This window comes from Sciurus vulgaris (genome assembly GCF_902686455.1).
Source record: "Sciurus vulgaris genome assembly, chromosome: 7".
NCBI lineage: Eukaryota > Metazoa > Chordata > Mammalia > Rodentia > Sciuridae > Sciurus > Sciurus vulgaris.
Window position 1 is genome coordinate 132,067,929 of NC_136467.1, and position 10,467 is coordinate 132,078,395.

At 33.8% G+C, this 10,467-nt stretch overlaps 1 pseudogene across 1 annotated transcript; it reads right to left on the minus strand.

Annotated features, from left to right (window-relative positions):
• Nucleotides 1-1,946: 1,946 nt before the first annotated feature.
• LOC306666993 (dnaJ homolog subfamily C member 8-like) lies at nt 1,947-2,770 on the minus strand (annotated as a pseudogene). The gene has a single exon. The product of its transcript is annotated as a dnaJ homolog subfamily C member 8-like (transcript).
• Between the last annotated feature and the right edge of the window lie 7,697 nt (nt 2,771-10,467).

The window sequence follows — 10,467 nt, forward strand, 5'->3', positions numbered from 1 at the left end:
TAATATGAACACTAATTATTCCTATACCTAACATAATTTTACATCAAAACATGTATAACAATATGAATATTTATGTGCATTTTGACTTACATATTCAGTTACCTATGGTATATTTGCTTTCACAATTACATATTCAGTATATGATGTATGCACACACACTAAACCCAAGTGAAAAAAAAATTCATACAACTCACATGATACCATTGCCTGTTTCAGAGCATGTATTTTATCATTTTTACACATATTTTCACATGTACATTCTTGTGAATATTCATGTTCTTATGTAAGTGTTCATGTGGTATGATAACTTGAACACTTACATAAGAACATGAATATTTGTGGGGTTTTGACTTCTATATACAGTAATAAATTGTATATTTGTATATAAGTGATATACTCATTTATGTAATTATCCATGCATCCATATTTTAAAAAGGGTATTTGTATGACTCCCATTAAACTATTTGCTATTTCAATATATTTTCTAGCATACTTTCTGGTGAAAACTAATCTTTCCTGATCTACATATTCATTCCCTAACCTTAGGTAATCAAACCCAAAATTTAATTCTAACATGAAATTTACCCCTATACCTAAACTTAAATTTACAAAACTATACATAGAGTAATAAGAATGTGTATTTTGACTTTTATATTCATCGATGGTATATTTGCAAACATTTAATTGTATATTCACATCTATAGTATTCCACATATCCCCAAATTTTAAAAAATATGTATTTATATGTCTCAAATTGAACCATTATCTATTTCAAAACATACATACAATTTAATATATATTTTCACATGTAAATATATATGAATATTCATGTTTCATGATATTCAATCCTAATCCATTTTTGGAAACCAATCAAAAATTTAATGCTAATCTTAACAAAACCTAATTTCACATAAAATTACATGTGATAATATGAATAATGATGTGTATTTTGATTGATATAGTCATTTATGTATTTATATATTATACTTTCATGTATATAGTTTATGAGTATATCCCTAAATTTAAAGATCATACTTAAATAATTCACATTGAACCCTTCTCTATTTCAAAACTTTTGTTTATATGTTTTCATACATATTTTCATATGTACTTTCTTACTAATATTCAAAATTCCAGATATACATATTTTTTCTAAACCACTTAAAATTTATATCTCACTCTAACTTTACCTGTATATCTAAACCTAATTTTATATAAAAGTTTGTATAGTGATAAGAATATATATATTCTTATACATCTATATATTTTGGGGTATAAAAATTTATTATACATAAAGAATATTACCACTAATGAATGCAGACAGGCTAGGACACAATGGTATTGGATGGACGATGCACTTTGGAACAGGTTGATATGTGGCTCAGCACCTAATGCCACACTGATTGATTAGTCAGACAGAAGGGCAATAGCAAATACAAGAGGACTTCAGGGCATCATCCAACTGCTCTGTATGCCCAACTGCCTTCCTTTTCTGATCTAGGGCTTCAAAAGATGGCACACCCAGAAACAAGAACCGAGCAAATGCAGCCCACCCTTGTCTCTGAAATCACAGCAACACCCTGTAAGCAATATGTTTAATTGGCTGAGTTCCATAAACTATGCATGGAGTTTCTGACCTTCACAATTCAGTTGAAGTACAAAACATTAAGTTACAGGCTGTGGGAAAGAAGGCAGCACCAATGGTGGCAACTTCCAGTCTTTCCAGTCTTAAGGGTTAATGGGTGGGGGAGTCTTTTTTAAACAGAGTCCCTCATTTCAATGCACAAAAGAATTACTCTGATTGATATTAAATTGTATTGAAAACAAAATGGACTGAAAAGCAAAACTACTCTATGTTGGGGTGGAGATGTGAGAAAAAGAGTGAGTCCTTCAGAGCAGGAAGGAGGGCTAGGAGAAGGTTCTGTGGCTTTGAATGACAAAGGGGGTCACTCACGCTGCCCCATTTTTACTTTGGGTGGTCTCAGAAAGGTCCAATTTTTCTTCTCTTTCTTCCTCTTTGTATTTGCTTTAAAGTTTCACCAGCTGACCACCTGACTATCTCGACTTTCCTCAAAGTTTTTCTGCCACTCTCTTTCTCATTTGACTTTTTCTTGAGTTTAAATCTCCACTTCCCTTTGTCATTTCCTTTTATGCATCTCTTTGGTTTTTCTCTCTTTTCTTTTAATTTCTAGCTCAGCAAAGAGTTTCATGGTCTGTTTATTTACTGCTTGTTTGCACAACTCGGGATCATCTTCCTCTACATTTTCTTCCTTCTTTAATTGTTTTTTCCACTCTCTCACAATGTGTTCCAAGTATTCTTTTCCTGCCTGAATTACATCCAGGGTCCTCTTCTTTTGTTCCTGATCCAGTAGCAACTTGTAAGCTTTGTCCACCATTTCAAAAACCTTTTGTGCTCTAAGCATCATCTTGATTTTTGTCAGGATGCACCAACATGGACAATTGCTGAAACCTCTTTTATTTCTTCATCTATCACTTCAGGGTCTATGTGAAGAACCTCAAATGGGTTCAAATTGAAATAAGAGGATCCAGGATGGGTCAATCTTTCAATCTGATTTGTAGATGTCAGAACTGAATCTCTCTTCTCTATTTGTTTCACCTCACTGTAGAAGGTTATAAAGGCTTCCTCTGTGCTGCCTCTGCAGGCCGAAGCCCCCCTGTCTCCTGAAGCTGCAATTTCCCCAGCCCAGCCACCACATGATCCCAAGAATATATATAGTGCTTGATTTACATAATCAATTGTTAAATGCATTACATGCATATATACCTTTAGATTAATTTATATTATATATTTTGCAATTTTTTAAAAATTTTTATATAACTCATATTGTAACCTTTCCTCTATCAGAAAGCATGTTTATATATGTTTTCAAACATATTTTCACATTTACAATCATGATATACATGTTAATTACTAACCCTAACCCTAACCCAACCCGAAATTGTATTCTAATTTTAACCCAACAGAAAATTGAATTCTAACCCTAACCTTCCCCAAAACCTATATCTAATTTTCCATAAAAGTGCTTATAATATGCATATTTATTTGCATTTTACTTATATATTAAAATATCCAAGTTGTATTAGCTTATATTATTATATATTCATTTATAGGTTTTATATGACATCCCTAAATTTAAAAAAGTATTCCTATGACTCACGTTAAATCCCCTTGTTTTAGAACATATATGTTTATGTATGTTATTATACACATTTGTCTGGCAAAAATTCTTCTGCATATTCTTGATTTCTCATATCCATATTCACTTCTAAACCCTAAAGATACACCAACCCCAATTTAATACCAACACTAATTACCCATAGCTAACATAAATTTACATAAAAGCATGTATAACTATATGAATATGTATGTGTATTTTGACTTACATATTCAGTTATCTATTGCACTCACAATTACATATTCATTATAGGACATATGCACACATACTAAACCCAATTGAAACTCACAGGATATTATCCCCTTTCAGGGCATGTATTTTATCATTTTTACACATATTTTAAAATGTACATACATATGAATATTCATGTTTCCTGATATACATATTTATTTCCTAAATCAACAAAATTTAATACTAACCTTAATCTTATTCTCTACCTAAATTTAATATTACATAAAAGCATGTATACAAATAGGAATATTTATGTGTATTTTATACTTCCTTATTCAATTTTCTTTCATATTTATTTATATAACATATTCAGGCATACCACAATTTAAAACAACTGTATACATATGACTCCCAGTATACACTTTGAGTTTCAGAACGTGTATGTTTACATATGATTTTAGATATATTTTCACATGTACATTCTTAGGATTATTCATGTTACCCTATATACATATTTATTCCCTATGCTACTCAAAATCTAACACTAAGTCTAATTTTTCATTTGTATGTTTTGCTACTGGCTACTAAACTCAGGGGTGCTCAACCACCAAACCACATCCTCAGGGCTATTTTGCTTTTTATTAAGACAGAAACTCTCACTGAGTTGCTTAGTGCCTCATTGTTGCTGAGGCTGGTTTTGAATTTTTGATCATCCTGTCACAACCTCCAGAGCTGCTGAGGTTACAGGTGTGTGCCACTGCACCAGGCATTAAATTTTAAAACTAATTGTAAAGTCTACAAATAAACCTAATTTTATATAAAAACATGTACTCTAATGTGAATGCTTATGGATGTTTTGACTTAAATATTAAAAGATTAATGCCATATGTGCCTACATAATATTATATATCCAGGTGTATGTTATATCCATGCACCCTTAACTTAAGAAATGCCTTTTATTTTGATTCTTATGAATATTCTTGTTTGCCAATATACATATTCTTTCCCTAAATCTAATCCTAACCCACCTCAACATAATACTAACCATACTATCCCTATAATTAAAATTAATTTTACACAATGGCAAGTATATTAATATGAATACATATGGGTGTTTTGACATATATTCAATTATCAATAGTATATTTGCATATAGAAATGTGAATATTTGTGTGTACTTTGACTTCTATATTCAATATTTGATAGTATATTTGCATATATAGTATATATTCATATATGTAATTTATCCATGCATCCATATTTTTAAAAATGAATTTGTATGACTCACATTAAACCATTTGCTATTTCAATATATTTTCAAGTATACTTTGTTGTGAAAACTCAGCTTTCCTGATGTACATATTCATTCCCTAACACTATCCATCACCCAACCCAAAATTTAATTCTAACCTGAAATTTACCCCATATATACATTTAAATTTTTATAAGTGCACATATATAATAGGAAATGTTTTCAATGGTATATTTCCTTCAATTTTCAATGGTATATTACCATCTATTTAATGGTATAATCACAGATATATTTTTCCATGCATCCCAATTAAGAAAAATAATATGTATTTATATGTCTCCCTTTGAACCATGAACTATTTCAAAACATATACATTTTCATACATATTTTCTCATGTAGATATTTATGAATATACATGTTTCATGATATATCTATTCAATCTTTATCGATATATGAAAACCAATCCAAAATTTAATAAGAATCCTAATGTCATGTAAATAACTAAACCTACTTCACATAAAAGCATATGTGATAATGGGAATAATATGTATTTTGATTGACATGTTCAATTATAAATATTTGTATACATATTATAATTTCATGTGTAAAATTTATGAGTGTATCCCTAAAATTAAAAAGCATATCAATAAAATTCACACTAAACCCTTCTATATTTACAAAGATGTTTATATGTTTTCATGCATATTTTCACATATACATTCTTAATAATATTCTTATTTACACATATACATGTTAATTTGCTAAACAACTCAAAATTTATAACTCACTCTAACTTTACCAGTGTACCTAAACCTAATTTTATGTAAAAGTTTGTATAGTGATATGAATATATGTTACTTATTTTAAGAAACTTTCCTGTATCAGAAAGCATATGTTCATATATGCTTTTAAACATATTTTCATCCACACAATCTTATAAAAATTCACATTTACTGATACACATTTTAATTTCTAAGCCTCAGCCTAACCTGACAAAATATTGTCTTCTAACCCTAACCAAATAAAAAATTGAAATCTAACCTTACATTCACCAATATCTAAATCTATTTTTAAATATAAGTATTTATACTAATATGCACATTTATATGCATTTTTACTTCTACATTAAAATATCAAAAGTGTGTTATCATATATTGTTATATATTACTTTATAGGTATATAAAATATGCCTATATTATAAAAGGGTAATCCTATGATTTGTATTAACCTCTGTTTTGCAGAACATGTATGTTTATATATGTTATCATACACATTTTCATGTGAAGGTAATTATGAAAATTCTTGTGTTTTTGCCATATTCATTCCTTAACCCTAAACTTATTCCAATCCCAAATTTAATATGAACACTAATTATGCCTATAACCTCACATAATTTTACATAAAAACATTTATAATAATATAAAAATTAATGTGTAATTTTACTAAAAAGTCACTTATCTATGGTATATTTGCATTCACATAATTACATATTCATTATATGATATACACACATCCCAAACCCAAATAAAAAACTGTATTCATATACCTCACAAGATAAAATCCCCTAAGAATATGTATTTAAAGATATTCACATTTTTACATGTAATACTTGTGAATATTCAAGTTTCATGTTACACATATTCATTTGCTACACCAACTTAAAATTTAATGTTAACCTTAATCTTACTCCTATACCCGTATCTAATATTACATAAAAGAGATCCAAGATTGTCACTGGCTCATTGCGGTACCAAATCCGGGGATATTGGTCATCGTCTGCAGCAACAATTTGCATGGGTCTTATGGGTACTGGACTGGAAACTGAGCCACCTCTATCTCTGGGCTGCCTCCTTGCTTGCTTGTTTATAGAGGATAGAGGAAATGAGGCTTACTTGCTTTGAGAGGAGAGAGAGAGTGGCTTTGCTTATCGGAGAGAAAGAGAGACTTTGCTTAAGATAGAGACTTTGAGAGAAGGACAGGCTTTGCTTAGAGCTTAGAGGAAGAGAGACTTGCTATGCCTTACTTAAGGTCTGCTGCTTCTTACTGGTGCGTCCTGCATCCTGTGAACTAAAGGTGCGTCTACCTAAGGCGCTTTAGTGATGTGTCCCAAGTACTGTGATCTGCCTGTCTGTGATCTGCAACCTAAAGGTGTGTTCTCAGTTCTCCTCCGCTCTGCAATCTGCCTTCCACTGCTGCCCCTACTTGCTGCTTCTATCTGCTTACCGCTTCTTCTTCTTCCTTTCTGCTAATGGCTTCTCTGCGCTTCTTCTTCTAGCTGCTACTCTCTGCTTTCTTTTCTTTCTGCTAGCTACTGCTCCACTGTCACGCTCCTTCTGCCTGTGGCCTGCTTATATCACCTCCAGGAAGTGGAGAGCAGGGCCATGTCTCTTATGCAAAGATTAAGCAAAACGCTAGATGTCCGAGCAGGCACGATTAGGAGTGCTGGAGAACTCTTGTGCATGCATTGTGTGCGTGGATGATAAATCACCTGAGTGTGCTTATGTCAATTAACCTTCTCGCTGCCGATGTGATCAGGCGCCGTTCTGGCGACGTCCACATGGCACAGCCCCCAACACAAGATGGCGGACTAGAGGGAGTCTGCATTCCTTGTCGATCCATAACTCTGGTTTCAAGCAGAGGATATGTTTCATGGTGAGGCAGTTTTTGCTGCTTATCGATCCCCTCCTGTTTACCCATTTGTCTACTGTGATCACCTGCAGTCTGCCAGCATATAGATGCCATTTTGGAGTGCAGATTGTTCAGTCAGGTGCCTATCATCTGTCATTTTCCTGCCTCTTGCCTGTACATTGCCTACCTTTCACCTACCCATCACCCACCACCTGAGGTTCACCTCCCGATCATCCAACAGCTGCCAGCAAACTGACCAAAGACTGCCAGTGGAGCACCAGTTGCCTGCTGTTACCTGGCAGTTCACTGTCACAGTACCTGCAGGTTTGATTACACATGGCTGCCGCCATTTTGAGATAACAGACAGACCCCATGGCCAGACTGACAGAGCCCTGTCTCCAGGATCCCTCAGCCTGATCAATCACTCCCTGCCTCCGGGGCCATCACATCAACTGACTGCTCCCTGCTGCCAGGACCCCCAGACCAACTGACTGCATCCTATCACCAGGACCTCAGACTGACTGATTGCACCTGGCCTCCAGGATTATGCAACTACACCAAACACACCCAACCTCCAGGATCCTTGCCTGACCAAATGCACCATGCCTACAGGACCTACAGCTGACCATGTCCACACCCTGAGCTGCAGCTCCCCATGTGCCAAACATTTGGAAGCCAGAGTGGCCATCTTGGATAATCCTGGAAGCTGTAGCTCTGATCTTTAGGTGTGATAAATTCCATCCTGAGACACCTGCTGGAGACTTGAAGCTCATTCTCAGGTACCTCTCATGCATCAGGCTACTGAAGACTGTGAGGTTTGAATACTATATGACTGTTATAGTGAAGATTTTCTTTCTTCTCCTTATTGAACAATTTTAAGTTTTTATTTCTTTACTTTTTTTGCTCTCTTTTCCGTTTGTTTACCTGTTCCCTCAGAGTCTTTCTCCCTATTACCATGCTAATATCAAATTTCTTTTGATTACACTCTCACCCTTTCTATTATCTAGAAATTCTGTGTATTATTTTCTTATCCCATTAACAGCTACATTCTACATCCCTCTGCATCCTCTTTGTCCTTATTGCAAATAAGGACCTATTGTTTCAGACCTTATTGCACCTTTGTTTGTAACACTGAAGATAATATTTGAACTCATTCTGTTTATTATGACAATTTTGCTATTGTCCTCATAGGGGCTATTTGGTCTAGGATTGCATATAGTGTCTGAATTGGGCACTGCTAATATTGATCTCCCCTTAAAGAAAAGGTTTTGGAAACCTATAGGGCCACTATAAGCCTATACGGGGGAATGTGCAATAGGCCGGATCTGCACTGCTAGAGGGGAAGATACATGAACAATATGAAAAAACAAGGGAAGAAAATGATCCAAACAAATATAGATTCTATATTAATAGAATCCAATAACAGTATGGTAGAAGAAATGTCAGAAAAGGACTTCAGATTATACATGATTAAGATGATTTGTGAAGGAAAGGATGAGATAAGAGAGCAAATGCAGACATTTGCATTTGCAAATGCAAATTTGCAAATTTGTATTATGAATGATAATACCAATAAGCAGTTGAAAGAGCAACTGCAGGAAGCAAAAGATCATTTCAACAAGGAGATAGAGATTCTCAAAAAAACAAAACAAAAACAAACAAAAAATCCTTGAAATGAAGGAAACAATAATCCAAATAAAAAACTCAATGGAAAGTGTCACCAAAAGACTAGACCACTTGGAAGACAGAACTTCAGACAATAAAGACAAAATATTTAATCTTGAAAATACAGTTGCCCAAACAGAGAAGATTGTAAGAAATCATGAACAGAATCTCCAAGAACTATGGGACATGATGAAAAGACCAAATTTAAGAATTATTGGGATTGAGGAAGGCACAGAGATATAAACCAAAGGAATGAACAACCTATTCAATAAAATGATATCAGAAAATTTCCCAAACCTGAAGAATGAAATGGAAAATCAAAAGAAGAGGCTTACAGAACACCAAATGCACAAAATCACAACTGATCCACACCAAGGCACATTATAATGAAAATACCTAACATTCAAAACAAAGATAGAATTTTGAGGCCGGGAGAGAAAGTATCAGACTACATATAGGGTGAAACAAATACAGATATCAGCAGACTACTCAACCCAGACACTAAAATTTAGAAGGGCCTGGAACAACATGTTTCAAGCTATGAAAGAACATGGTTGCCAACCAAGAATCCTATATCAAGCAAAACTAGCCTTCAGATTTGAGGATGAAATAAAATCCTTCCATGATAAACAAAAGTTAAAAGAATTTACAAATAGAAAGCCTGTGCTAGAGAATGTTCTCAACAAAATATTCCATGAGGAGAAAATGAAAAACAACAATGTAGGTCAGCAAAGGGAGAAACTACCTTAGAGAAAAACCACTCAAAGTAGAAACCAAACCAACTTAAAAACCAAAAATAGGCCCAAATTAATGGGAATACAAATCATATCTCAATAATAACTCTGAATGTTAATGGCCTAAACTCATCAATCAAAAGACATAGACTGGCAGAATGGATTAAAAAAGAAAGACCCAACAATGTGCTGCCTGCAAGAGACTCATCTCATAGAAAAAGACAGCCACAGACTAAAGGTGAAAGGATGGGAAAAAACCTACCACACACATGTACTCAGTAAAAAAGCGGGTGTTTCCATCCCTATATAAGATAAAGTGGACTTTAAGCCAAAGTTAGTCAGAAGGGAAAAAGAAGGTCATTTCATACTACTTAAGGGAACCATCTATAAGGAAGACATAACGATAGTAAGTATTTATGCCCCAAACAATGGTGCATCCCTGTATATCAAACAAATCCTTCTCAATTTCAGGAATCAAATAGACCACAACACAATAATTCTGGGGGACTTTAACACACTGCTGTCACCACTAGATAGATCTTCCAAACAAAAACCAACCAAAGAAAACATAGAACTCAATAACACAATCAAGAACCTAGACTTAATAGATATATGAAGAATATTCCATCCAACAATGGGTGAATTCACTTTCTTCTCAGAAGCACATGGAACCTTCTCAAAAATAGACCTTATGTTATGCCAAAAAGCAGCCCTTAGGAAATGCAAAAAATTGAGATACTGCCTTGTGTTCTATCAGATCATAATGGACAGAGATTAGAAATCAATGACAAAATAAACAACAGAAATTACTCCAACACCT